At 49.2% G+C, this 27,307-nt stretch overlaps 1 long non-coding RNA gene across 1 annotated transcript; it reads left to right on the top strand.

The window, feature by feature from the left end:
* Positions 1-301: 301 nt before the first annotated feature.
* Positions 302-27,307, top strand: LOC120101766 (uncharacterized). Its single transcript, XR_005502675.2, has 4 exons — positions 302-1,590; positions 14,321-14,453; positions 26,765-26,801; positions 26,879-27,307. It is a non-coding gene; the product is annotated as an uncharacterized LOC120101766 (long non-coding RNA).

Here is a 27,307-nt window from a genome sequence, read left to right as displayed (position 1 = left end):
TTGTGTTGTTGTTGTTCTTAGGGTAGCCCTGTATGTCCTGGAACTTGACCTGTAGACCAGATCAGCAATGTGTCTGTCTGTGCCTCCAGAGTGCTGGGATTAAAGGCGAGCACACCACCATTCCCAGCACACTTGTAACATTTTTAAGTTACATTTGTATTTATTGATGTGACGGGACTACACACATATGGCTGTCTGATGACCTCTTACCGGAGTTGGTACCCTCCTTCCGCCATGTGGGTCCCAGGTTGTCAGATTGGAGACAGATGCCTTTACCCACCATCTCAGAATCACCATTTTAACAGAATGGCCTAAAAGTGACTTCAAAAGATGTAGGAATTTTTATTTGGTAAAATTCAACACCTATCAATAGTTCAAAAAATGGTTAGCACCATTTTTTCATTTTATGAAGAGCACATAAGAAACCCTACAGCCCACAGCATACTTACCACTGGGAAGTAGAACACTTTCCCCTTTAGATTAATAGCCTACCACCACTACATTAATTCCGTGTTGTGTTATAGTCAATGAAATAAGGCAAGAAAAATGTGCAAATTGGAATAGAAGATAAAAAACACAATTTTTCACAGGTGACACTGTGCACGTGGGAAAACCTTAAAGAATGTATAAAAGACTAGCAATGAAAAAGTGAATTGAGGACCTGGGGAAATGGTGTAGAAGATGAAGCACTTGTTGTGCTAGCATAGGACCAGAGTTTGAATCCCCGGAGCCATGGAGAGCCAGATGCAGATTTGGTAGTGTATATCTGTAACTCTAGGATGCCTCTGGCAAAAACTGGTGGCAGAGACAGGAAGTCCCCAGGAGCTCATGGACCAGCTCGCCTGGCCTAGCATCAGTGAACAGCAAAGGGACCCTGAATCAAAGTGGAAGGTTGTGGACTGACATGCAATGTTGTCCTCTGACCGCCACAACTCGCACATGACTATTTGCCCACAGAGACATGCACATACACGTGAGACATATACCACACATACATCCTAGATACATACAAAAATTTAAGTGAGTTTAGGGGGAGAAGAGATGGCTTGATGTTTTTTAAAGATTACATCCATTTATTGTGTATAGGTTCTCGAGGGTGCCATGAGCATGTGGCAGTCAGAAGACAGTTTGAGGGAATTGGTTCTCTCCTTTCCTCACATGAGTGCCAAGGATCAAACTCAGTCACCAGGCTTGGGGGCAAGTAAGTGTCTTTACTCACTGAGTCATTTCACTATTTCCCCTACTTTTGTGGTGAGGATCTCACTCTGTAGACCAGGCTGGCCTTGAACTCACAGAGTTCCACCTGCCTCTGCCTCCCAAGTGCTGGGATTAAAGGCTTGTGCACCACTCTAGCCTTTCCTTGATGTTTTTCAATAGGCAAATGATCTTAAGACCACCCCGACAGCTGGCTGTACGTTCATGAGAACTGCTCAGTCCCTTATTGGTTCAGTGTCTACAAATCAACATGACAACACCGTGTACCTCTACAGACACATCTATTAGAATGACAGAAATCAAGAGCACTGCTGTCAGATGCTGCCGGGAATGTGAGGCCACAGGAACACACACTCCTGATGGGAAAACTAAGTGGTAAGTCACGTTGGCACGTCTCACAAAACCCAACACAGCCTTCCCATGTAACTGGGCAACTGCACCCTTGGTACGCGTCCACAAGGGATAAGAACATAACCATGCAGAACGCTGTACCTAAATGTTTACTGTGGATCTGCCCATGACTGCCAAAACTGGGAGGCAAACAAGATGTTCTTCAAAGAGGGGAATGAGTAAGAAAGCTGTGACCCAGCCAATCCGTGGAATAGTATTCAGTGTTAAAAAGGAAATGATCTATCCAGTCATGAAAGGCAGACCCAGTGGAGCCTACAATGTATATAACTAAGTGAAACAGGCCATCTGTCTTAGTTAGGGTTTTACCGCTGGGAAGAATCACCATGACCACGGCGATTCTTATAAGGGAAATCGTTTAAATGGGTCTGGTTTACAGCTTCAGTTGTCGTGGCGTGGAGATAGGCATGGTGTTGAGAGTTCTTGATCCACATCTTGATCCACAGGCAGCAGAAGTGACAGTGTTCCACACTGGTCATAACTTGAGCATATGAGATCTCAAAGTGCCTGCCCTCACAGTGACACGCCCACTTCAAAAAAAAAACCGCCATACTTCTTAATAGTGCCACTCCCTATGGGCTAAGCATTCAAACACAAGTCTATGAGGGCCATTCCTCTTCACCATCTGAGAAGGCTTAGGATGTTTCTAACCACATGGCAATCTGTAGAAAGTAAAATCATAGAGACAGTAACAAGATCATTGGTTGCCAGAGGCTGGGGGAGAAGGAAGGGATGAACTGGACAATTGCAGAGTATTTTTAGGGCAGTGAAAATTCTCCATTTGATGGTACAATGGCGGATGTGGGCCATTATGAATCAGGTTCAGAGAATGTGCTGTACCCACAGAGAAATGCAAATCAACAGTGGATTCTGGGGTCAACTAAGCACCGGTGTTCTTGATTGTAACAAGTGTAGCCGTCTATACAGGAAGGACAGAACATTGGAAACACTGTATCTTTGGCTCAACCTCTCTGTGAACTTAAACAGCTCTAAAACAAAACAAAACAAAACAAAACAAAACAAAACAAAACCACATCAAAGTGCTACGCTGGGGCTGCAGCTCAGTGCCCGAGAGCACGCCAGTCCCTGAGCTCCAAGCTTAGCACCAGACACACATTCACAGAAAAGTCTTTTCAAAATAAACAAACATACAATCGCCATACTACACAGCATTTGAGGCTAGCCTAGGCTATATGGCCAAAGAATGCCTCATGTTTATAATTCCAATATTTGGGAGACTGAAGCAGGAGAATTACCACAAGTTCAAGCTCAGCTTGGGCTACATTATCAGACCCTGACTCCCTGACTTAAAAAAAAAACTAAGAAAAATGAAAAAGAAATACTACTTAGCAATAAAAAATAAAAAAGGAACAAAAGCAGGCACACAGGTCCACACACCACCATGAATGCAACTCTCAAGGGAATTTATGCCAATTTCAAAAAAGCCAGTGCCCAAAAGTCACATGTAATATGTTCCCAGTTATGTAACATCTTTGAAATGACAGAATCATCGAAGCGGAGGGTAAACTGGTAATGACTTGTGGGGCAGGGGCATTAGGGATAAAGGGAGGAAGCCCATACACACATACTTGTGTGCAAAGTAGTACATGGAGAGATCTGAGGCCAGTAGATCCTCCTCCGCCACTGTCCCAAGTGATGTCACCACCCGGAGTGATTTCAGACTGTGGGTGTGCAGGACGTTAGGGAGCCAGTTGGTAAAGACAACATGGGAGCGCTGTCTTTTCCCTCCCGGCTCCTATGCAATCTACTATCATCTCAAGCTGACATTTAAAGCACACACACCATCTAGCAGGTGCTGGGGGGATGATGGTTCAGAGGGTAAAGAGCCTACCGTGTTAAGCACAAGGACCCGAGTTTGGATCTGCAACATCCACGTAAAAAGCCAGGCAGGACAGCACATGTCTGTAACACCAGTGCTGGGGGACAGCGAGAAAGGCTCACCGGTCAGTCTAGCAATCAGTGAGCCCCAGGTTCAGTGAGAGACCCTGTCTCAAAAACATGAGAGGGCGAGTAGTGGAGCTGTGCACACCCACAGTGAGCCTCTGTACACCTGCACACCTGTGACCTCTGCTCACACGGTGCGAGCATGTGCGCCTGCAACACGTGGGCATCTCACAGGTACTTCTGCACACGGGGAAACCGTTACAGGAAGTGAATTAGCGAAGTAACAGTCCAAAGGAGAAGCAGTAGATTGGGGTGCAGAATAGAGTCCCAGACCCACAACCTGGTTAGTGAGGCTACTGGGAGATGGAGGTTTGGGGTAAAAGCTTCCAAAATTAGATGATGTCCCTACAGAAAGTGAAATCTTGATGACTGCTACACAAAAGGAGATTCATTGTAAACATAGATCTATGTAAAAACAGAGGCATTGAAGGTTCCAGAAGCCAGGCACTGTGACCCAAGGGGCTTGGACGAGCAAGGTGGAAAGAGGGGAGCCAGCCTGGAACTCAAGTCCTGTGATCTTAGACCCACTGCTGGCCACTGTAAACTCCCTCTACACAACCACTGCTGGTTTCTTAGAGCTATGGACACAGGGTCCCAGTTATGAGAAAGTCCCCACCAGCAGCAGGGAAGGAACTGGAAACCCTGTTTCTTCAATTACGCCAGTTTGCATCTTGTCACTGAAGGAAGTGACACCCCTTCCTTCAGCCTCCCTTACCTGCCGATTTGTTTTTAAGACAGGGTCTTACATAGCCCGGATTGACCTTGAACTCACTAAGACCTGATACTCATGCTCTGCCTCCCTAGTACAGCGTTCACAGTGAGCATTGCATGTCCGGTTTATTTCCTGAAAATCCGGCAGTAGATTCCTAGAACTCGAAAGGCTCTTGGAGACCATGTAGTGCAAAATCCTCACCACAGAGTACCATAGCCTGACAGGATTTTCCAAGTTACCCACATCTGCCGAGTGGACAAGGGGCTGACGCAAGCCCATGGCCCTTCTCCTGCAGCGTGAAAAACCCAAGGATCCTGCAGACAGAAGGTTCTTTTGCAGTTAATTGGTGGTTGACTCATTTGTGGGCAAAAATCTGACCTCAATGGATACAAAGCTGTTTTATGCCAATTAGTGTGAGTATTTACGTGTTTTGCTGCAGAAATATCAATTAGTTTCATTAGAGGCTCTGCCCCAGACACAAGGGTGTCCTGGAGCTGGGTGTCGAAGGAGTCATTTGTTAAACGTTTGCAGATGCTGTAAGCTGTTCAGTTAGTGCCTCAACACTCCAAGTTTCAGCTCTGCAAATGAAGCAGTGCCACAGGGCAGACCTTCTAATTGCCAGAGAAGCACACCCACTGTCCTGGCGAAGCTGGGGGAGCCATAGATGGGGAAAAGAACCTCTTTACTTTTCCAGAGAATTCCACTTAATCTAAAATTCACGGAATGGGGGAGGGGACAGACATAAACACATCAAATTGGTCAGCGTCGCCGACCTACGTAAAAACCAGTTCTGTGTCATTAATTATGAGAAAATACAAATTACAACTGCAATTAAATCCCATTACAGAACCATCAGAATAGCAAGAATTAAAGCCCAGCCACGCTGAGCACTGTGAGGTCTCTGAGCCCTTGAAAGTCTCAGGAATTTGGCCCGACCACGTGACTAATATTGGCGACACCGGCCCATTTCTATGTACTGCATTTCCGGGTGATTTCCTGAGTATCCACCCAAGCAAAGGAAGTCCCGTGTTCACACAAAGTGCTTCCTAGTCTTATGTGGAAACTTTATTTATAATAGTGACAAGCTAGAAACTACTCAAATGTCCTTTAACTGTATGAATGAACTGTGGTGTGCTCAGAAACCAGGAGGCCAGATGATCACCATGGAAGTCTCTTGACAGTCTGTCTCACAGACAAACACCAGGTGAAGGAATGCAAGGCAATGGGGCTGAGAGATAGCTCAGTGGGAGCAGAGCTTACATTCCCACCACCTATGAGGGGGTACCATGTGTGCCTGTAACCCCAGCCAGTTCACCTACATCAGTGAGCTCCAAGCTCAGTGGGAGACTTTGTCTTAAACAACCAGTGGAGAAGCTACTGAGGGAAAGCCCTGACCTCTGACCTCTGGCTTCCATACCACATGCTTGCATTAGCAAGAGTATCCAAATGCAATGTAAACACACACACACACACACACACACACACACACACACACACACACACACACGTCGGGAGCCAGGCTGATCTGAGGCTTTCTCTGAGGAGAAGGACGTAGGTCCTTGTCTTAAACCAGAAACACACTTGGCACAAGGCAAAGTTTTTCAACCTCCTGACTCCGTCTCTCCTACCTTCTTTATCTTCTGTCCTCTGATCCCCTCTCTCTCAGGAATCTGTCACTGAAGAACGACCTGCTGGTCTAGGCCACACACACATACATAACATACACATGTACACACACACATACACAGACACACAATATGCCACAGCCTAATTTGTATTATATTTCGTAACAGATCAATGACGTGGTAGGCATCACGACAGAGGTTTCCTTTTTGGATGGAGATTTCCTCTGCCTGCTAAGAATTCTCTCTCTCTTGATTTAGATGAATTACTACACACGTGTATATACCTAATACAATGCACACTCAAAATCATTGCACTTTACCCAGTGGGTACTGCACACCTGTGATCCACAGAGGTAAGACGGGAGTCATGAGTGCAGGGTCAGCCTGGGCTACACAGCGGGATCCTTTTGGGGAAAGATATTAATTCACCTTACTATATGTATGGCTCCCATAATACCAAATTTAAATATTTTGTCAAATAGTCATCAAACCGGCTAAGTCTTGTATATTTTGAATGTGTTTATATGTTTATGTATATGGGTGTGTGTGTGTGTGTGTGTGTGTGTGTGTCTGTGTGTGTATGTGTGTGTGGTGCAGCTGTATGGAGGCCAGAGATTGACTTTGTGTGTGTCATTCCTTAAGAGCTGTTCACTGTGTGGGCGTGTGTGTATATGTATATACAATATATATATACATATGTTGTAATATATATGTGTTATGTGTGTGGTGTACATATGTATGTATAGAATATATACAGATATGTTGTGATATATATATGTATATATATATGTTACATTGTGGTGCACATATATACGTGGTATAAATAATGTATGCACACATACACATGTGTACACACACACCACTACACGGTCCTATTTGTATAACATTTCATGTGTGGAAGCCAGAGGACACCATGTGTCCTGCTCTGGATCTCCATTGCCCTTTGAGACAGGATCTCTCTCTGAACCTGGAGTAGGCTGGAGGTCAGCAAGCCCCAGCTGCCTGGCCCTCCCAGCAGAAGGGATGTCAGGCATGTGTGATCACCCTCAGCCTTTTACGAGGCTTCTGAGGATATGAACTCAGGTCCTTATGTTTGTGTGGCACACAATCTTCTTCACCGGACCATCTCCCCAACCCCATCTTGAATGGTTTTTGTTTTGTTTTGTTGTGGAGACAGAGTGTCCCCCTTGGGACCCAGCCCTCTCCAAATAGGCTGGGTTGGCTGGCCGAGTGCTACCGGAGTCTCCTGGCTCTGCTTCCTCCGTGCTAGGATTCTAGTGCTTCAGTGTTAGCTCCGTCTCAGGCCTCCACTCTGGTGCTTCGAACCTCATGCCAATTATCTCTCTCACCAACTAAGACGAACTGACTCCTTAGTCCAGGACTTGTGGCTTGAATTTTTTTTTTTTTAGAAAAAAAAAAAAACCAAACGTACAGTTCAATTGTTCTAAGTGTGAGAAACATAAAAATGAAGCTCATGATATTCCCAGGTGCCCAGCAGAGGCAAAGTCATGGCTTCCCCAAGCACCAGGGCAGTGGTCAGTGAGCCTCCATGGGCACAGGTCTAGCTGGGAAGTGAAATTAAATTCACCTCACATGCTCTCTCACACACAAAGCCACCTTAAGTTAAGACAGAAAAACAGAAGGAGACTGCACAAAGAGCAGGCCACACTTCGAGAATAAAAAACGTGATTGATGATGTAATGCTCTGAAAGGTTAAACTGCAGGTGAACCTCAGTGAACAGCAGAAAGCCATCTGAAATGGGGGTGGGTGAGAGAGGGAGGGAGGGAGGGAATGAGGGACAGAGAGGGGAGGGAAGGGGAAGGGGGAGAGGAGAGGGAGAGATGGAGGGAGGGAAAGCGGAAGGGGAGGGTGAGGGGAGGGGGAAGAAGTGATGAAGGGAGGGAGAGAGGGAGAGATGGAGGGAAGGAGGGTGAAGGGAGAGAGAGAGAGTTTGGTTTTTGGTTTTGAATAGACATGGAGGACAGGCAGAAACAGTCTAACATGTGTATTGGGTGTCTCTAGACACTACAGAGAATCAGAGAGAACTTTCCAGAACTGCTTTAAAACAAGAATCTTTAGACTCAGGAATTGAACTCCAAAATGGCATTTAGACAATGTAAGGACAAACAACACTGAGGACAGCTTAGAGAGCCCGAAATCAAAGCACTGCCTGCCACAGACACACAGATCTGAGGAGCCTCTGGCCAGTGAGAAGCCCTTTCCAGTGCCAGGCAGAAGCCACCAGCGGGGGAGGCTCCCATTCTGCTGCTCTAACTCCTACCCTGGAGGATATTTTATGCTCTCAAACCCAGAGTAGGAATCCCCCAAGTACTGGTGCCTCCCTCCGCAGGACTCCTACTCTGAAGCCTCTTCTGTAACAGTCACATAAGTCTGAAACTGACATCACCTGAAGAGCCAAGTCCCTGTTCCCTCAACTGGAACTCCATCCTTCTCCCAACCTGTGTCCCTCGTTCCTTCCGCTCTCCTTGAGGTCCCTCGGCACCCTATGTCTTTCCATCTCTCTGACATCATGTTCTTCCTGGCAAGCTTTACTTCAGGGTGTGTTTAAGGCAAGTGCTCATCCGGTGATGTTGACTTTAAATGTCTCTCACAAACGGAAGCCTGCCTGTTGCTCACCCCACGCAGTGCTTGCCCACTCTATATAGACATGTATTTCAGTAGCCTTGGCTATAAAAAAAATTGTGACTTTTTAAGATTTATGTATTTATTTAGTGTGTGTGCGTACATGTGTATGCATAGGCATATGTGGACATGAAAATGCCATGGTGCATATGTGAAGTCAGAAGACACCTTCCAGGAGTTGGCTCTCTCCTTCCACTTACTGAGTCCTGGAGATTACACATGAATCATTGGATAGCAGGTGCCTTTACCACTGAGCCATCTCTCTGCCCAGCTATGCCTTTTAACTTGGTTTTCCACATATGAACAACAAAAAAAAAAAACAAAGGTGAATAATAGTAGTAATTATAATCAGTAACATGTACCAAATACTAACACCTACCGAGTACTAACACCCACCAAGTACTAACACCCACTGAGCACTAACACATACTGAGTACTAACACTCACTGTAATCACTGTTTACTAACACCCACTGAGTACTAACAACCCACCAAGTACTAACACCCACTGACTACTGACACTCAGAGTACTGACATTCACTGAGTACTAACACCCACCAAGTACTAATACCCACTGAGTACTGACACTCACTGAGTAATAACATCCACTGAGTACTGACACTCAGAGTACTGACACCCACTGAGTACTAACACCCACCAAGTACTAACACCCACTGAGTACTGACACTCAGAGTACTGACACTCAGAGTACTGACATTCACTGAGTACTAACACCCACCAAGTACTAATACCCACTGAGTACTAACACCCACTGAGCACTAACACATACTGAGTACTAACACTCACTGTAATCACTGAGTACTAACACCCACTGAGTACTAACACCCACCAAGTACTAACACCCACTAAGTACTGACACTCACTGAGTACTAACACCCACCAAGTACTAATACCCACTGAGTACTGACACTCAGAGTACTGACATTCACCGAGTACTAACACCCACCAAGTACTAATACCCACTGAGTACTAACACTTACTGTTTACTAACACTCACTGAATACTAACAGCCACTGAGTACTAATGTTCACTGTTTGTTAACACTCACTGAGTACCAATACTCACTGAGTACCAACACTCACTGTTTACTAACACTCACTGAGTACTAATACTCACTGAGTACCAACACTCACTGAGTACCAACGCTCACTGATTACCAACACTCACTGTTTACTAACACTCACTGAGTACTAATACCCACTGAGTACTAACACTCACTGAGTAGCAACACTCACTGTTTACTAACACTCACTGAGTACTAATACTCACTGAGTACCAATACTCACAAGGTAGTAACACTCCTGAGTACTAACACTCACTATTTATACTGGGACCACTCCTCAAACTTGATAGTTCCTGGCTTATTGACTCCTTCACATGATCCTGTGAGGTTAGTTAACAATCTTTATTTTACAGCTGGGTAAACTGAGTCAAAACATAAGTAACTGAGACATAGATGGGGCAGGGAAAATGAAAGGCTGAAGGGATGGATGGGTGAGTAGGTAGTCAGGTGGGTGGATGTGGATGAAAGGGGGAGCAGACCAACAAATGAAGCATCCGTCCCTCTCCCAGCACAGGTCACGCTGTGCCTTCCTACTGCAGTCACTTAGCCTGGATCTTCGAAGTCACCGGCAAGCCACACTGCATCCAAGCAGACTGCCCTGTTCAATGCTGCTCTCGTCCTAGAGGCCACTGCTTACCCACATGGTCCAAATCTGATGCCAGCCACCACCTGCTGACTTCAGTGGCCATTGATATTTGTAGGAAATTATGTGACCAAAGAAGGCCACAGCAGTACCTCTAGTTCTACATGCTGCCCCGCTGAGCAGAGGTCTGTGGCATTTGTGTGAGCCATGACGATGGCAGAAATCATGTGGCCGTGTGATTTCCAGGATCAGCTCATGAAGGCCGAACAACTCCCATGATGCCCTGGGTCTCTTACTCTTGGAACCCACCCACCGTGCCCTGAGGAAGCTCAAACCAGCCCTCTTCAGAAAGAGCCAGCCTCAGGGCGGTAGAGCTGTTAGGACCACAGCCAGGCTGAAGTCCCTGCAGCAGCAGCAGCTGTCAGACATGTGGGCAAAGACATGCTGATGACGCCATCACACACCATTGACTCCAGCATCAAGTCACTCTCACTACTGAATCTGCCCAGGGCAGACCCATGACAGAGCACAGGTCTCCACTGTGCCCTGCCCGAATCCATAGCCTCTGACTCAGTGAGCATTTTGGATGGTTACAACACTACAACACTAAGCTGTCATTTTAAGATAGAGCCCCACACTGCCCTGGCTGGCATCTAACTTGTTCCGTGACAGGATGACCTTGAACTTCTGATCTTCCCGCCTCTACCTCCCAAGCCCTGGGGTTTCATGTGTGTGCTACCATACCTGGTTTTATGCAGTGCTGGGACTGGAACCAGCCTAGGCACAGACGCTTCCAACAAAGCCCCAGCCACTCTGCCCCCACCATCAGGCAGGCCTAGCAATGACGACCCTTGGCTAGGTCATGGGGAGTGGCTGAGCCTGGGACTTTACTAAACCTTGAATTAGTCCACACCTGAGGCAAGGAGAGCAGGGTTCCTCCTGAGCCCCCTTTCTGACCCTTCAGAGTGAAATGAGGGCAGCTTCCGGTGTCCTGTATTCCTGCAGGCGGGTCACGGGCCAGGCTCAACCCCCTGCTGAGGATCAGGGCTTCCTGTAGGAGCTGGACCCAGGTAAAGCCTTGCTGGGAGCCTGGCCTGGTTTGCTTCCAAGGTTTGTTCTCTTTAAAACTGGTTCACTCAGTGGGTGTTTAAGACAAAAACCACAGACCTTAGTCTGATTTTAGGGGAAAAAATAGTATTGGGGGTTAGGAATGTGACAGATGTAGGTTTTTGAAGGCCAGCTCTGCCACTCCCAGCTCTGTGATCTTGTAAGTTACATCACTCTCCTGGACCTCGTCCATATGGAGGGGACACCAATGGCTCCTGCTCATGGGCTTCTTGTGAGAAAACCTGAGGTAAGTGATGGGAGGCACCCGCTCAGCCTGGTATACACTCGGAGCTTAATAAACACCACCTCTCTCCTCTTCCATCCACAGTGCTTTGTATACAGCAAGGGCTTAATGTGTCTTTAAAAAGAAATGAATGGCTCTGTCCTGTCAAGTTCTCCTGAACATGCCTCAATTCTTCACCTACAGGTCGACTAATGTCTCTTCCTCAGTGGGCTCTGACTTTCTAGATAAGCACACCTCTTCTTATTTACCTTTCTAAATCTTCAGTATACAGCAGGTGCTTACCCGGTGACTCGGAAGACAAGTTAGCACCTCCCTGGATCAATGCAGAGCGCTCAGTTCAGGATTTGCTGCAGGCTCCTGATGAGGAGCCGAAGCAAAACTGCCTCCCCACTATCTGTCTTTACTCTGTCCAGGGGATTCTGACTGTCTTCCTTGCCCTGCAGTCCCAGGACCCTGCATTTCAGATGTCAATGAAAAGGACTGAGGCACAAGGTGCTGAGTTTGAGGGAGGGTCTCTGCTTTCCAAAGGCTAAGGGTTTGGTGCAAGTGGTTTACTTGGGAAAAAAGAAATCAGGAAGGTTTGGGGGGAGCTAATGTGTAAGCCACTGTTGTGGAGGACTGTCCCACTTGGTGGAAGATGGAGCTGCCCTACCAACCCTCTTAAGCCGGGGTGGGGCAGTGGTTAAGAGCGCTGACTGCTCTTCCAGAGGTCCTGAGTTCAAATCCCAGCAACCACATGGTGGCTCACAACCATCTGTAATGGGATCTGATGCCCTCTTCTGGTGTGTCTGAAGACAGCAATGGTGTACTCATATACATAAAATAAATAAAATCTAAAAAGAGGAAGAAAGGAAGGAAGGAAGGAAGACCCCAGGCTTAGTGCACTTAGGCAGAGATGGGCGGAGTCACAGAAACTGAGCATCAACAGGGTGGCTGTGGCTGGAACTCAGGTTGCTCTCTGGTGAGTGAGCCGCCATCAGTTACTCTGCGGTTGTGTGTGTGTGTGTGTGTGTGTGTGTGTGTGTGTGTGTACGTGCGCGCGCGCGCGCGCTCGCTCGCGCTGGTGAAGGAGGCTCCAGCTCTGTGAGTTCCAGCGATGTTCCTGCACGTGGTATGACAGACAGTCAGGCTTGATGCAGTCGGCCTCCCTGCGTTCCAAGTCAATCACTTGGAGACTCTGGGCTCTGGGGACTATTTGTGCAACTCTTGTAAGAAGCTGCAGGTCTGGGTGAGAGGTTGGGAACCACTGTCCATCAGACAAGCAATGAGGTCCTCATGTGTCCTGGGACTCTTTGGTGGTGGTGGCTTCTATTACCCTAGTCTACTTGAGGTAGGCTGCAGGCTCTAGGCTCTCTGGTCTCCGAAGCGTCAAAGCTTCCCAAGTGACAAGAGCAAAGATCTTTCCAGGGTCCCCAAGGCTGTGTCTCACTGGAAAGCCTAAAAGTGTCCACAGCTGTTGTGATATCCACTCCCGGAGCCCAGCCTCCTCCTCACCTCTTAGCAGCCATCTCTGAACAGAGGCTGTATTCCTCCCTATGCTGCCTAAGGACCGGTTCTGCATAGCCGGGTGGACAGCAACGCACAGCAGAGACAAAGATGATGTTGGTGACACTTGAGTGCTTCACAGAGGAAGACCCAAGACAGACAATAGTATCTAATGTTTATTTAGCGCTGTGCAGCTTCTCAAATGCCACCCCTGACAGTAATAATTAGCAAATGCTACCAAGTGAGGAGCCAGCCTGGTCTACAGAGTGAGTTCCAGGGCAGCCAGGGCTACACAGAGAAACCCTGTCTTGGGGGTGGGGGGAAAAAGGCTAGAAGGAACAAGGGTTTCCTCGGCGTGTGAGGGGAAGCAGCGGGTTTGAGGAGCACCAGCTAAGCACACGGTTGCTGCTAAGTTCACATGGGTTACCTCAAGCGCGCTCTTATAGCCTGCTCAGAACCTGTAAGGTGTGTTCCTGAACTGCACGGGAAGCCACTGAGCACAGACAGCATCTCTCTGAGGACACCAGGCATAGGGCACACGGAGGATGCTGTACCAAAGGCATTCTGTTTCACAAGCCCATGGGCTTCCCCAGGCTAACTCAGCCCTTGGCTCCTCTGCGCCTCAGGTCTCCATCTTAATTAAGTAACTGTAACTTTTCTCTCATCATGCCATGGCCGCGAAGACCCACCAAGACCATGCGGGGACCCCTGTAAATGACCAAGTATGGCTGCTGATTTGTTTATTTTTTATTCCTGGTTGAAACTCTGGCCTGTTACTACCTTGGGCCCTTGAAGGCTACCATGCCACATCTCAGGCACCTGACAGGCCTCTAGGTTTGAGAGAAACTGCCCTCTGCCTTCACTAGGGCTCTGGTGCTGACAAGGCTCAGTGGAGTTCATGCTACCTTCCCACAGTCACCAGGAGGCCAGGGCAGGAACCCTGCTTTTTCCTCTGTGCACGCACACAATGTGAAGGGCAGAGGTGGGACCCTCCAACTCTTTGCCTTGGGATGGCTGACAGGAACTGAAGTTCGTCCTCTGGGGTTTGTGGTGGTTTCAATAGGAATGACCCCCATAGACTCATGGGCTTGAAAGCTTGGCCCATGGGGAATGACATTATTAGGAGGTGTGACAGCCTTATTGGAGGAGGTGTGGCTTCATTAGAGGAAGTGTGTCACTGTAGAGATGGGCTTTGAATATATATATATATATATATATATATATATATATATATATATTTATTTTCCAGTGTGGAATGTGGAAGTCCAGACTCCTCTTGCCTTTGGATCAAGATGTAGAACTCTCGGCTCCTCCAGCACCATGCCTGCCTGCACGCTGCTGTGTTTCCTGCCACGATGATAATGGACTAAACCCCTGAAATGGTAAGCCGGCCTCTTAAAGCTATTATAAGGTTGGCCTTTCTAAGAGATACCTTGGCCATGGTGTCTTTTCACAGCACTAAAACCCTAACTAACTAAGGCAAGGTTCACAGTGTTTCAGCCTGCGCCTGGCCCAACACTCCCCATGCCCAAGTCCCAGTGCTTCTGTCTTCGTTGTCTCCTCAGACTCCCGAGTGCCCATCTCGCCTTGTTCCTTCTTTGTACAGCCTAAACCCCTCGAGGAACCACTATTCAGTAGTAACTGTCTAGTGACAGGGAAGGTATCAGGAAACCGTGTGCGGCTGGGGAGATGACTCAGCCAGCAGAGTGCCTGCCGTGTAAGCCCGGAGGCCTGAGTTCAGTCTCCAGAACCGATACATGATCAGCTGGGCGTGGTGGCGCGTGCTGTCACCCTAGCGCCGGGGAGGCCAAGACAGGCAGAGTCCTAGCCAGCCTAGCCTAATCAGCTTGCTCCAAACCAATGGGAGACCCTGTTAGACAGCAAGGTGGTGATTCTTGAGGAATGGCACCTGAGGTTGATCTCTGACCTATACATGCATGTACACATACATGAGCACATACATGTACCCACATACACACCCCCAACATAGAAAAGAGAAACCAGCATGACCTTTCACATGATCGACCCCCTCTGATCCTTCAAGGCCAGCAGGCACACCGACTCCTTCTGCAGGGAGGGGGTTAAACCCACTTTGGCTTCAGGGCCTGGGCACAGTGGCACTCCTGACACCATGGTGTTTCTTGCACTCACAGCCTTCAGCTCCTGCACTTAACCTCTAGCCCGCAGAAGCCTTTGCAGCAGCAAGATCCCTGGACTCTTGCTCGGTCAGTGGCTGCCTCCCTGCCATCCTCGGGGGCAGCATGAATGAACGGGCTCATGAATATGCAAGCCCAGCACTGAGTGCTCTCCGCTAAATAGGATCACAATGCCGGATAAATTAAGCATCAGGATAAATGCATTAAAAATAACAGTCGGAGGAACATGCTGTTCGTGGAGGGGTCTGGGGAGGGGGGAGGGGGCAGTGGGGGAAGCTCCACTGGGCGCTGCCAGCCAGCCACTCCCAGCCACCCCCAGATGAAGTTCCCTTCCGTGGGGGAGGACTCTCCCCCTCCCCCTGCTCTGTTCCTATGGAGACACGGAGTGAGTTTAGGAGGGAAAAACCGCTTGGCGATGAGTGATTGGGGAGGGACTAAGAATAGCAGCCAGGGATGGGCTGGGGCTAGGGACGGCGCTCATTGGGTCTCTTCCTGGATGTAGACTGAAGGGGACTGATGCTGTCTGCCAGTGGCATGCAGAGAGGTGGAGTTGGAAGAGGGCCACTTCTGGCTGGATGAAGGGTCAAATCCTGTTGGTGTCCTTGGGTGACAGCAACTGTAAGCACAGAGGGTTTTCACAGTGCCCACCAAGGGAAGATGGTACCTGTCATCTCTTTACTGGTGGGGACAGGGAAGCTCAGAGGTAAATGGTGACCTGTCCAGAGCTGGACAGCTGGCACTGGTTCGACATCTTGCTTTAAAGTCTCTCTGAACTGCATTCCCAGCTACTATGCCACCGTTCAACTACATGCCACTGTCTGCTGGGGACTGTTCTTCGCACTCATTCTGTAGAACCACGCTGCAAACACTTACACCAGTCACAGGGGCTCCTTGGGGAGCGTGCTTTACTGGATACACACAGCGGCACCAGGCTGCACCTCTCCATTTTCAGACACCGTGGGTTCCAGTTTAAACCAGAGGAGAGGTTTTAGAAAGCCAAGGGCTTAAAAGATAGAAAGCAGGAGCAGAGCCACAGAGGCTCTAGGTGACGATTGCAGGCTCTAAATCCAGCTCTGCCACCTGCTGGCTGAGACCTAAGGTTAATGACTTTCCCCCTCTACCTCTCCATCTGTGAAATGGAGAGACTGCCTCTTGAGACTGAAAGCCAGGGACATTCGGGCATACTAGCAACCACACATATGTTGGGAACTGCTAAGTGCTGACTATTAATAGTTTTCTTGTTTGACCTCAGTTAGGAGCCGTGCTCTCTCTCCATGGCTGAAGGAGCCAAGGCTGTCTGTCTTCCCATCCTTTTCCTAAGTCCCTCTGTCTCCCCTGATGAATGATGAGAAGCTATCCTGTCTCCATGGTCACGCCTGGGTTCAGGCTTCTCCCATCTCTCCCAACAGCTTAGAGCAGAGTCAGGGCAAGGAAAGAGGCCAGGAGAGAGAACCCATTTGAGTCAAGTGACAGAGGGAAGCCTGGCTGGGGAGCAGAGTAGCTGTCCAAGGAGGTGTCTGTAGGTGTGGGGTAGAAAGACGGAGGCTCCATCCTTGTGACCATCCCTCCATCTCAGAAGGACTGGCTGGCTGACTCCAGAGGGGATAAGCAAACACAAGAATGCCAGGAGGAGGGGCTGGGGATTTAGCTCAGTGGTAGAGCGCTTACCTAGGAAGCGCAAGGCCCTGGGTTCGGTCCCCAGCTCCGAAAAAAAAGAACCAAAAAAGAAAAAAAAAGAATGCCAGGAGGAATACAGAGACGGAAGTGCCGAGGTCTGGGTAACACAGGGCCTGTCCAGCCAGCCTCTGGATCTGCTTGGCCTGGTTTGTCATTGTACCTGTGTACCGTCACTGGTGCTGGGACTGCCCTGAGCTCTGCTGCTCAGGTCAAGAATGGAGGGTGACTCTGGGGACCTGTGAAGGGAGAGAGCCAGAGAGAGTGGCGCTAGCTGCCAGAAGCCTTGTTCTCTCAGTTCCAATGGCTGCCACAGACACTTCTGGAAGACCATAGGGCAGGCCATCAGTAGAAAAACTCCTTGATCCAGTGTGTGTCAGGGGCATAGAGTCTAAGAAGAGAAGTGGACGAGAAATGAAGATGCTTCTTCAAGCACGTTCATTAGCGAGCTGCTTGTACTTGTGCAAATGAAGAGGTCTAGTTCCCAACAAGGAGAGTGGTTACACCAGGGTAGTCACAGCCCACAACACTGCCACCGATAAAGCCAGAAATGCCAACCTACTGACACATAGCACATTCACATCAAAGTTTTATGAAGCCCCCATAGTGCAGTGCTGCTACATGTGCCTGCGTACACACACACACACACACACACACACACACACACACACACACCCTTGGGGGCATCACAACAGAATAATTAACCACATCTTGGTATTAAGATTTGGAGAAGTGAGCCAGGTGGTGATGGTGCACACCTTTAATTCCAGCACTCTGTAGGCAGAGGCAGGGGGATCCCTGAGTTTGAGGTCAGCCTGGTCTCATAGCAAGTTCCAGAATAGCCAAGGCTACACAGAGAAACCCTGTAACAATAAAATAAAATAAAGTAACATAAAATTTAAAAAAAGGTTTGGAGACATGTGAGGTCTTTCCCTTATCTATTTTCTAATTTTTTTTCTCTTGAGACAATGTCTCAATATGTTGTTTAACTTTTGGTTGAACTCCTGGGCTTAAACAATCCTCCTGCCTCACTCTCCCAAGTCTATGCGATTATAGGTGGCTACTACAGAACCTAGCTGGTTTCTTCACTACATAATTATTCTATGGTCACCACAGAAAGGGAGGTAATAGAATTATGACTTTTAAAATAGAAACCAGGAGCTGGGAATATGGCTTAAGTGATAAATTCTCTTGCTTGGGGGGCGGAGTGCAGAGAGAAGATCCCTGAGGCTCGCTGGCTGCCAATGTAGCTCCACGGTCAGTATGAGAACCTGTCTCAAAACCAGAGGTGAATCGTGATAGAGCAGATGCCCAGGGTCCTCTGGCCCCTGCATGTACAATGGATACACAAATACACGCAGAGGTACACACTACACAGGAACACACACACACACACACACACACACACACACACACACACACTGGAGACAGGGGTCTTCTGACCCATAATTCAAGTCGCAAGAAGTTGTCCTAAGCAAAGATTTAGGACGCACACTGCAATCTCCAGTGTTCCAGGTTGGTTGAACAGAGTGGCATAGTCATATGCCGGATGCCACACAGTCCCTGAGAGCCATGTTGAAGAGCTGCAATTGTGGACCCGGAAAGATGTATGACTCCAAGGCAAGGCAGGCGTTAGAACACCATGTACAGAACCCGCCCATCTATACGTGTGCTTGGTCCAGAGCCTGGAGATGCTCAGACGCCGATTCATTCAGTGGGCTCACTTACAGATTTTTCTCTTTTTGCCTTCCTGTTTATTTTACCGTAAGTATGTCTAAAAACATAATTTCCTAAGTTATTTTTGAGAAGAAAAATCACCTATATCAAGAGGTCAGGTCTTGCGCAATAGAGGGAGGACCTTGTACTCCTCCAGGCTGGGGGAGGCTGGAGCCTCTGGGGAAGGAGGGGGGTCAGGGCTGCTGTGGTGGTGCCCTGCGCCTGCGTGCCTGCGCCAGCTGAGGCAGCGCCCCTCCCCACGGGCACTCTCTGCCATTCACCCTCTGGAATTAGCTTGCAGAGACCGTTTTTAGGAAGCCCGTGGGTGGTTGGAAGCAGCTTGCGAACAGAGCTGGAGGCCGTGAGGAGCTGCAGTGAGTGCCCAGAGGAAGGCGGGCAGAAAATAAGGGAAGTCACTGCTTTCCCCGGGTTTGATTTTTCAAAAAAGCTCTCCAGAAAGTCCTTGTTTTAGCCTAAACACTTCCTCTTTCATCTCCCACACTTCCTCTGGGCTCCTATAGAGAGGCTGTGTCCAAGCCTGTAAGACGAAGACCCTCAGTGCTTCTCTGACTTGCTGTGCAACCTTGCACCATTCACTCACCCTCTCTGAATCTCATTTTCTTCTTCTCTCAAATGGAACTGGAATGGACTCCAAGTTGTATTCCCACTTGGAGGCCCCTGGCTTCTAGGACCGTCTTGGAAAGTCAGCTGGACCAGATGTCTCCAAGGCCTCTGCACAGCCTTGAGATTCTGAGTCTTGTACTTGGAGGTCTTGGAGAGTATAAAATGTGCTGGCAAGAGCTTCTGGTTTTGGTTACATTGTGGCTTGAGAATGCACTGACATTAAATTGCTAGGATTTGGAACCAGCCCTAGCGAAGCAGCTGCTCCCTGTGCCTGTCTGAGCTTCCTGAGCTGGCCCTGTAGGCTATCTGGTGCAGCCTGTAAATCCCAGCACTTGGGAGGTTAAGACAGGAGAACACAGAAATCTGAGGCCAGCCTAGTCTTCTGTTATCAAGGCCCTGTCTCCAAACAACCCAATTAAACTGGGTACAGTTGGCGTATGCCCATGGAGTTCAAGGTCAATCTCAGCTAATTTGTAAGTTCCACCAAGCGAAAAGAAGTCAATCCAGCAAAGTCTATCTCTAGTGAGCCCTGTCTTCATCGGGGATTTAAGGCTGTCTTTCCTAGCAAAGACATAGAAGTCCTGTCCTCTCCCTTCCCCCATGAAGTTCAGGCTCCAAGTGACAAACCACTGGCTCGCCACGCCGGGCTCCACCATCTGTTTACTGAGGAGTAGGGGCTCCTCCCACATTTCTGCTTGCCTTCCAGGTGAAGAGCAGAGGGTCTTAGAGGTGTAACGGGTGGGTACCCAGCTTCCTGGTGATACAGCTAAACCTTGGGCCAGGCACGATGCTTCAGGGGGCTCTGAGCTTTGCCCACCAAGCCGTGGGCAGGGATGGCCATGGGCAGAGGGAGGAATGGCTCTATGATAAGAGCCTCCAGAACAAGGTGTGTGTGTGTGTCTGTGTGACCTGCACACCTAAAGTGTGGGGTTTGGAAGTGGGTGCCGCTTGGCTCTGTTGTGAGTACTGGGGTGTCTGTCTGGAGCAGATGAGGGAGGCAGAATGCTCTAGAGTCTGCAAGGAGAAACAGTGTGGAAAGTTCCCATGTGACTCCTGCCCTTCTCCTGGGTTTGTTGTTTGGGTCTTCAAGATCCCAGGGCCCTACTCTGGGTGAGCTAACCTGCAGCCTCCAGTTTCCACAGTTACCTTGCCCTGGCTCCCACCTCCAGCTCAGGGCTACAGCCTCCATCCAGGTTGGTTTTAGGAAGTTCTTTAGGTCTTGATCCGTGGAGGACTGTTGAAGCCTCTGAAGAAGGAGACTTGGTTCTTGGGTCCCTGGTCCTACGTCTGCTGGGTTATCACACAATTGACCTTCAGCCTTTGGGCATCCCCTTCCTCTGCTTTGAACTGGGTCTGCCAATACTGTGCTCGAGAATGGCTTGGGAAGAAAGTTCTAGAAGGGCTTGTAACATAAAAACAGGAAACGAACCTCGGAGCCACAGTTAAGAGAAATTGCTTTTCTAGGCTCTGTGCACTCCTCAGAGCTCATCCATTAGGAGAGGCAGCCTTGATGTCAGTGTTTAACCCTCCTGAGGCTGGAGGTGAACTCTCATGGCTTCACCCCACATCTTGGCCTTGCCTTCTGAGGCCCTCAGAGCTGAACCGGGACCCTTCCAAGGGAGGTTAAGTATCAGATGCGCTAAGCTGGGGGAGGCTGATGAAGGACCATTCCACTAGGTCACAGATGCTGGGGAAGCATTTTGCTGTCCTGGCTGGGACTGGCTCAAACCAGAGGGCAACCTTGGGCTCTGGAGACAGAGGGAAAAGGGATGTGCAGGCAGCTGAAGAGGTGATGGGGGTGGGGGGCGTGGGTCCCTCTACGGCACAGGGCTGCTATTGGAATGACAGGTGACATGCTAAGACTTTGGCATCCACAGGAGCCTGGTCGAGGGCTGTTAGGATATTTTTCAGCCAACCATTTGCCAATTGTCCTCTGTGCTGGGTATAGACCTGACGGCCATGGATCAGAAATGAAGCAAGCACGGTTCCTCACTCCACACGCCCCAAACCCCCAGGACTGAGCCAACTCAGGGGTGTTTCTGTTGTAGCTCGATGCATCCTGGTGCTTCGATCCTGCCTACCACACTGAAGAGCTACAAGGATCTCCTGCTCCTAAGGAAGGGGTACATGGAGCTGTCAGAGGCAGAGTTAGGGGTTGATGGGAGCCAGAGGTAGAGCCAATGGTCCTGTTTTGCAGAGAAAACCTCGCAATTTAGGGACACTACAAAGAGGCCCTGGATTGTGCAGGCTCAGCCTTACAACATGCTTATAGGGCTGCAGCTTCTGGATGAAAGCAGAAGTCTCTGGCTTGGGGTAGTCTAGATGAGCCCACGGACCTTGTGTGCAGGACAGCCTTGACTCCTATGCCTAGGCTTTAGCATGCTAGCAGCAGACATCCTCTGAATGGGGACGGCTTGGACTCTGGCCCTGGAACAAGTGCGCCCGGTGACTTTAGCTATAGCCTGTGCCAACTCTGGGCTCATATCCCTACTTCTGAGATGAGGGAAAGAGAAACAGGTCATCTGTCAGCTTCCTTCAGTTGGCCGTGGCTGTCTGGGCACCTCACTGGAACAGAAGATCTCTGTGATGACCTGCCCACGTCAGAGGATCATGAGAGTCCTCCCCACTCGAGGTACCCTGTGAGCAGGAGAGCCTCAAGCCCCGCCCCCTTCCTCACACAGTGTCCTTGAAACCCCATCCTGCCTCATGGGAGACAATAAGCAGATGAGATCAAACATCAGTGGCCTTTTGCACTGTGCCCAGCATAGTAGCCACTGAGGGAAGCTGGGTCTGCCATCTTGGGTATATATCTGGTCCCACAGAACTGTGATGACTAGCTCCCCATGCCCTCTCCCAGCCTCTTCTGACAGGTGCCTAAGATTCACTGTGACCTGAGAAAGAGGCTGAACTGGGCCTAGTGGGGAATGCCTTTAATCCCAACACTCTGGAGGTAGAGGCAGGCAGATCTCTGTGAGTTCAAGGCCAGCCTGGTCTACACTGTGAGTTCCAGGACAGCTACAGTTATGTAGTGAGACCTGGCTCAAAAAAGAAAGAGGGTTAGGGGGGTTGGGGATTTAGCTCAGTGGGATTTAGCCCTGGGTTCGGTCCCCAGCTCCGAAAAAAAGAAAAGGAAAAAAAGAAAGAAAGAAAGAGGGTGAGGATCAAAGCCCAAGAGTCCCACCAAAGCCTCCCCAGGGTCCTGGTTCTTAGTTACCTGTGTACGGAATGTTTCACTTTCTGTACACAGCTGGTTCTTGCTGTTCATCCCGACAGCTGCTTCAACTCCCATTGTACAGAGAAATCTGGATTCCCTGGCACCATCATCATCAGGGCAGGGCTGGGCTCACATCCTAACACCTGATTCCTCTAGCAAGTCACATGGCCATGAGCAGCACCTGTGACTGCATGAGCTTGCCTATTATGTACGGCTTAACAAGGTATAGGAACAATGCCACTGAGCTGTCAGTGCAAACTTTAGGGTCGAGCCACAGATAACACCTCACTGGCTCTCAGCCTCCATAACCTTTGAAACTGTTCTAGCCCCGCCCCGAAGACCCCGCCCTGAAGACCCCGCCCAAAGGTCCCGCCCTGCTCTACTGCTTGTGTTCACAGGCCTCTAGGACATACACCAGAGCAGGCCAGGGGTGGATCCAACCACAGCTAGGAAAGCCTGTCTTCTGCTGGACGCTACAGGGAGGACAGACAGATGGACGAGCTACAGGAAGAGTGTAGAGTTAGGGAGAAATTTGCAACCCACTGGCTTACAAATGAGGCTTTGGTTGGCTTGCAGTGTTTTTTTTTTTTTTTTTCCTTAAAGAAATCTCAATTTGTTGCCAACATTTAAAAATAGAGAAGTTTCACATAAAAACCCAGATTCCCAGCTTCTTTTGAAAAACTAAAAGCTCCCAGGAATTCGCCTTGAACAGGTTGTCCTGGATGGTGTGGAGATCAGCAGTGTGTTCACTCTCTGTCCTCACAGGACCCTCCACCCGCCTGCCTCATCTGCCTAGGCCCTAGTTGTCATCAGACTCTGCCTCTCTCCGTGCAGGCTTTAAGACCTTGGCCAGTGAGGTCAGACTGATGGAGGGTCACCTGGCATGTGACTCAGTTGTACAAGACTGGGTGGTTCCTTAGCGTCTCTGGGTCTGCAGCTGGCACTGGGGGAGCACTCTGCAGGGACTAGGCCTGGCCTGCCACTGTCCTTTCCTGTGTGGCCCACAGGTTGGGGACAGCAGCTGTCTTGGTGTCCCAGCCTGGCTTTCAGGCATGTATGTGGCAGCACCGATTGTGTCTGGATAGCATACCCCAAACAACAGATCAGTAGCCGCTGAGCCCTCCAGCCATCACAGGGGCCTGCAGTATGTCCAGGGTGCTGATGGGAGGGCTGGAGCTCTGAGTCTTCCCCGGGCAGGAACAATTCATGGTCACCACGTGACAAAAGTTCTGTTCCCTCCTGGGATTGCACAGGAGGGACTAGTCACAGGTCCCTTCGGACTCTTGACATCCTCCGACTGTGCTGACGGGCAGACACTAAAGGGTCTATCTCCAAGGGAGGGGTCTCTCTGGGGCTCCTGCTCTCCCTCTGTGCTGAGTGCCCAGTGAGCACTGTGGCTTCAGGGTGCCAGGTTCCTCTCTCTGTTCACCTTGCCCCTGAGCTCAGGCTGAGGAAGAATTTTCTGCTCAGTGTCACCAAGGATGAGAGGGACAGTCACCACATCTCACCCATGCTTCCACCCTAGGAATAACAGTGGGATTTCAGTGAGCAGGAGCCTGTTACAAAGAGGCTTAAATTAAGCGGTGTCCCATGAGCTTGTGGAGAAGGGAGCCTGGGTTTGTGGGCTGCAGACAGGGGTGAGTCCAGGTGTTCCAGGGCTGTTAGCGCTTTCTTCTCTCTCAAGGAAGCTGGGTCAGCTTCCTTCTGTGTGGGCCTTAAGCTCAATTCAGGAACAGTGATTTCTGTGATGGGGATGCCGAGCTGGTTGTGAGGCTTTTAGTGCTGTAATTCCAAGGGATGCTGGGTCTTTTTGAGCCTTCTGTAATGCTCATCCGATGGAAGAGGCCAACTGTCCTCGTTGTCCTCAGGGTCGGTCGGTCCCAGTTAATCTGATGAAGTGAGCTGGGAAGCCTGCAGTAACAGCAATGACTGGGCACTGGACACTCTGGGGGTCTCTGTGAAGACATGGGTACAAAGAGGAGGGGGGAGAGGGAGGGGAAGAAGGAAGGGAGAGAAAGGGGGAAAGGGAAGGGAGAGAGAGAGGAGAGGGAGGGGGAGTTGGAGGGAGAGAAGGGGAAGAGAGAGAGAGAGAGAGAGAGAGAGAGAGAGAGAGAGAGAGAGAGAACACCATTCAGTATAGTGGTTTCTCACTTAGAGTCCAGAAGGCAGGCCGTGAGCAATGGTTTGGCGGTGGAGAAGCATCAGGAGGACTGTGCACCTCCAGACTGCACTCCCAAAGGCTGGCTGTGTGTAAACACTATGAGGGGATGCAGGGTTTGTGAGAAGTCCTTGGTGGCTGAGGAAAGCACAGGCTGGAGGTGTGAGACAGTGTGATTGGACTTAAAATGCAGGAAGGAAAAAATGGAGACCGGACCTGAGTGTGAGAGGCAGCACTGGACCGGGCAGGGCAGGGTTGTGGAAATGGGTTTTTTTACTGTGGAAACTGAGAAGAGCACTGGGGAAAACTGGAACAAAATGTAGGTTACTGTGCATTTCATCCTGAACTGGGAGTGGACTTTCAGGCATTTAAAGTGATGGGGAAAACCAGATCAAAAGGGGAATCTTGGCATGTGGCACAAGGGGAAGCATGCATTTCTAAACGTCACAAAACTGCAAAGTAACTGGCATTTATATTTACAGTATTAAGATATCTCATGCTGGGCTTGGTGATGTATGTCTTTAATCCCAACACCTGGGAGACAGAGGCAGAGACAGGAAGATCTCTGAGTTTGGGGCCAGCCAAATACATACCACATACATAAGAAAGGAAGAAAGGAAGAAAGAAAGAAAGAAGAAAAGAAGGGAAAGAAGGAAGGGTATTTGTAAGGTATTTTAAAAGCCACCCAAAGATACCAGACAAAAATATACTAATAGACATTTTGCAAGAGGATGTAGAATATACCGCCTGCTTCAGATAGAGCATCTTAGACCTCCTGCCCACCCCTCACCCACGTGCGCGAGTGCACACACATGCACACACACACACACACATATACGCACACGCGCACACAGATCCCATGTCCGGGCTGCTGCACTTGGATCATTAGTGCTTCTCTTGTTGAGGATCAGCAGATGCCAGGCCTCTCTGGTCATCGGTTCAGCCCTCAGAAGCCCCTTGTGATGGTTTGAATAAGATGTCCTGGGGTTGGGGATTTGGCTCAGTGGTGGAGCGCTTGCCTAGCAAGCGCAAGGCCCTGGGTTCGGTCCCCAGCTCCAAAAAAAAAAAAAAAAGAATAAGATGTCCCTTGTGGTCTCCATCATGTGAATACTTTGTCCTCAGTTGGTGACACTGTTTGGGGAGACTTAGGGGGTGTGGCAGAAGGAAGTGCATCACTGGGGGTGGGCTTTGTGGTTTCAAGAGTCAGATACCATTTTCAGCTCACTCTGATTCCTGCTTACAGAGTGGTGGTGATGGACATAACCATTCAGAACCACTAAGTCCCAGGAAGTTGCTTTGACCATGGTGTTTTATCCCATCAGTAAAGAAATAATCGGCCCCTCAGGTGGCAATATATTCCTCAGCAAAACTCTCCAGAAACTCTGGTGGGACAAGGCCTGAGGGAGGAGAAGCTTCTGTGCAGGACATCGTAGCAAAGGCACACCCCCTTGGTAGCTGAGACCCACAGCGGCGGGGCAGAGATTGCTCCCTCTGGGTCGGATGCGACTTCCTGTCAGTGGCTGCTTAGTAAGTGTTTCCTCTTAACCCAGCTAGCTCCCAAATAATTGATATTGGACTATTATATGTATTTAATAAGCTTTAAGGGCGCAACAACTGAGCAGTATTACTTTAATTCTCTAAGCTAATTTGGCTACCTCTCAGTCCAAATCATAGTGATAGTTGCATTTTAGTACTGATCTAGATCTCTGGGCTCCAGGCGTTTTCTCATGGTGTCTTCTGGACTCTGTCCCCGTAGCAAATCCCCACTTCCTCCCTCCCTCCCTCCCTCCCTCCCCCCCTCTCTCTGTCTCTGTCTCTCTCCCTCCCCTTTTCCTTCTCCCTCTCCCTGGGCTGGGAAGAAACCCAGCCCTATTCTCTTCCCTGCTCTGCCATTGGCTGATCTTCCCTCCCCTTCTCTGCCATTGGCTGATCTTCTCTCCCCTGCTCTGCCATTGGCTGATCGGCTAGCTTTATTTGGGATCAATGTTTACACAACATTGAGACATGCGATTCTTAGAATAAGAATTGCAAACAGATATGCGGGCACAGACACCTGCATTTGAATAATACAAGAATCTTCACACAGGGCACAAGAACATTACACCTGTGCTCCCCCTTTACGCCCAATAAAAGGCTCTTCTTACTTTGCAGCGTTGGACAGAGTATTCTATCATCTATTCTAATCTTGGTGAGTATAAACTTCTGCATCTAAATCATTCTGTATCATAGCTTGTATAGACCTTAAAACATGTTTCTAAATCCTAGACAATTTAAACTCACATGGGAGACTATAACGCTCTAGTCTTCAACCCCATCAGAGACCTGAGGAGGAATAAAATCACCGGAGCCTGCAGGACATGCACCAAGCAGCTTCCAAAACTATAGAGATGACAGCATTGGCTGCCTGGACAGTTCCCCAAGTCCTCTCTATGTCACTGGAGCATCATCTTCAGCCTTCTAGTCTTGAATAACGGACAGACTTTTTTTATGAAGCAGAAATTATGAAGGACTTGCCTATCTTGTCCTTGCAACGTTCAGCAGACGACTTCCCTGTCTTGTCTGTCTAGTTTGGACAGCATTCAGGTCACCGATGCTCATCATCGTTTTTGAAGTGGAATGGGGGTGCTGCCAGGAGCAGGCATGCCTTGCTGTCAAAGCAGGCTTTATTTTAATAAAAAATATCTTTAAATGTCA

This window comes from Rattus norvegicus, chromosome 3 (genome assembly GCF_036323735.1).
Source record: "Rattus norvegicus strain BN/NHsdMcwi chromosome 3, GRCr8, whole genome shotgun sequence".
Classification (NCBI taxonomy): Eukaryota; Metazoa; Chordata; class Mammalia; order Rodentia; family Muridae; genus Rattus; species Rattus norvegicus.
The sequence above is the reverse complement of the archived record's forward strand: the minus strand, read 5'-3'. Positions and strand labels throughout refer to the sequence as shown.